General features: G+C 40.7%; 1 long non-coding RNA gene across 1 annotated transcript; it reads right to left on the reverse strand.

Annotated features, from left to right (window-relative positions):
* Positions 1-242: 242 nt before the first annotated feature.
* On the reverse strand, positions 243-1,323 carry LOC142884186 (uncharacterized). The gene is made up of 3 exons (XR_012926132.1): positions 1,159-1,323; positions 918-1,049; positions 243-307 (listed from the first exon to the last, which is right to left on the reverse strand). It is a non-coding gene; the product is annotated as an uncharacterized LOC142884186 (long non-coding RNA).
* Between the last annotated feature and the right edge of the window lie 1,613 nt (positions 1,324-2,936).

The following is a 2,936-nucleotide window of genomic DNA, read 5'->3' on the forward strand; positions in this document are numbered from 1 at the left end:
CCGATACAGCCGATATGAACGGTGTAAAGCCTAGAAAACACACACAGGTGATGAAGTGGAAATGAATAAGTACAAACCTGCTGCACTGCTGTGACATTGCTGGAGGCAGACTCAGTCATGTGGACAGGTGAACGTGTTGCCGGCACCTGCAAATACAAGGACACAAAGTAACGTTTAAAGACTTGCATTTATTGTCCTATCACGAAGATGTACACAATGAAATACACATACCCCAAATACCAACCTGTCGCCTGTTTGTTTTGGTTTTTGAGGCAACGCGTGCTGATCGACGTCTCAGGCTGGACATCTGGAAGAACGTAAAGAAATGAATTCATAAACAAAGTAACACACTAATTAAACTGTACATGTACTGTACATATGTGATCTTGTGTTGATAATAGGGGTGGGGCGATACGGCTAACCCACGATTCGATACTGTGACGATATTTGGCCCACGATAATGACAACATCACGACACACGATATCTTCGATATTCAATATATTGCAAGAAATTTTGCAGACGATATGTGACTGAAAAAGAAAAAAAATACCCATAAAAAGGAAAATGCCTGTGATCTTGCATTTATTCCAAAACTTCGTACAATGTACAAACAAACGTGCACTGCACAAGCAAACATATTAAAGTGCATAAACATTAATAACTTTCATGTAAACAAGGACAGTGTTTACACGCCCAACAAATATATTATAGCTATATTTCCAACCAGCAACCCCCCCCAATCCCCGTCAACGAACCGTGGCCCGCCGACATGGTGCAGTTCTGTCATGTGGCCCATTGCTAAAACAGTTTGGAGACCACTGATCTATTGCGACAGAAAGCACAACAATATATTGCACTATCGATTTCTTCCCCCACCCCTAGTTGATAAGTGTATGAATAATTGTGTGAATGTGACCGTGGCAGCTGGGGAAACCCTGCCAGATGAGTCTACGACAATCTCCATGTGGTCCAGCACAGCCTCACTGAACCACACGGGATTGGATGGGATGTCTGTGTGAAATGCAGTCTCAACAGCTGTTGGTACTGTCTATAAAAAAAAGAGGAGAGGAAATCAGAGTCAACTTAGGATAAGTGTTGATTTTTAAAATAAAAAGTTGCACTGGGAAAAAAAAAAAAAATAGGGATGAACAGGTTACCTCAACCTCCTGTCCAACAAGAGTCCATTCAGGAGCAGGTCCATACACTGGCATGTGGACAGGACCTATCACAACCACTCTGGGAGACACCCTGGGCGATGATTGGTTGTGGCACAACACCCCTGGCCTAGGTGAAGGGGGTGCGAGCTGATGGAGCACTGCAGCATGCAGACGCTCCACCAAAATCAGTCCTGAGGTGCACCTAAACAGAAAACAACATGTTAACACATATTTGTCAAATCAAATGAAGAGCAAGTAAGGCTGAAGAAGGCAAAACTTACACCATCATAACACCACCATGTACAGCTGACGAAGGGGGAGGTGATCGGCCATATACACAAATGTTAAACCTGGAAGAAGTGTCACATAATCAATTATGTAATCACACAATTCTAAGAAATATCTGTTAGCACAGTGTCACTGAAGAGAAAAAAATACAACAAAAATATGTATTTTACACACCCATGCGTGCAGCAACACGATGATATACTTGACGTAGTGCTGTTTGTAGTTCTGGCTTGACAGTCAGGCGAGGTGGAAAGTCAAGCACAAACACCTACAAAATAGTTTATAAAACAAACAAACAAAAAAACATAAAAATGCAAAATAAATTCATGAATATTCTTGTTATTGAACTATGGATCATGTAATTACTTGGTATTGATAAAAGAAAGTGGCGATGACATTCATGTGTTCAAATTTGTTTGTCACAGCAGATAAACAAACCTTGGGCCAGCGGTCCAACACAGTTGCCAGTAGCGCAGCGAAATCCTGGGCGGAGTCTGTTACAAGCCCGTGTTCAAGGTTGTTGCCCGGGGCGAGAACACAAAACCATCCACAAGTGGACAGAGATGTGAGTCTCCCACCACCAGAAAAAAAACATAAAGAAACTCGTGGCCTGACAAAATCACGACCCATACCTTCTTGTCTGGTTGCTGGGCCTTAAGAACGAACTTGCACTGTTTTTCAGTCAGGAGCAAAACGGGCCATCTTCGCACCCAGGTCGCTGACCAGTACCGCGCCCTGTGTAAATTGACAAAAAAGAAAAATCTAAATATGTTTTTGTAAGATTTATTTGGAATACAACATAACAACACAGGCAGAACATGAAATCATGAACATGGAAGTACTCACGACGTTCAAAGTCCTTCCGAGGTGGAAAAGGTGTCCAATCCCGTTTTTGCTCCAGGCGTCGTTTCATGGCCAGAGAGCGACGGAATGTCTTGGTGTTCGGCATCTGAACAATGAAATGAAAGATTGTGTCATTTTCAATAAAAAACAATGATAACACAAGTTTACAAAAGAAAGTGATGTTTTCTCACACAACATCAAAACACAGAAAGGTTTCTGTACCTTTGCAGCTGGAGACGATGAGCTTAAATTAAAAAAGCAGAAGAAAATGTGTATGTGTGTAATTAAATGTGTGGTGTTTTGAGAAAAAAAAAGTGGGGTGATCCAAGTGATGTTAATGCAAATAGTCCAAAAACTCAGTCCAAGTTTTGCCAAAGCAAAAGGGTTCTTTTCTGCAACAGACAGAAAAAGCTGATTTTTGAATACAGTAATCATTGTTGATGCAGGCATGACAATCTATAGTTAACAATTGCACATAACATCCAAGAGGTTTGGAAACATTAAAAGAAGTTGTTGCACCTAATCTATTTGACAGATAGACTATACCATGTGATTTAGACATATTATGAACATACTTGCAAAATGTGAATAAAAGATAATAATAAAAAAAAATGTCACTCATCATGTGACACTATATGTCATTAGTA

Source organism: Nelusetta ayraudi, unplaced genomic scaffold (assembly GCF_046127955.1).
Source record: "Nelusetta ayraudi isolate G7.1 ecotype Tasmania unplaced genomic scaffold, CSIRO-AGI_Nayr_v1 ptg000011l, whole genome shotgun sequence".
NCBI classification, from domain to species: domain Eukaryota; kingdom Metazoa; phylum Chordata; class Actinopteri; order Tetraodontiformes; family Monacanthidae; genus Nelusetta; species Nelusetta ayraudi.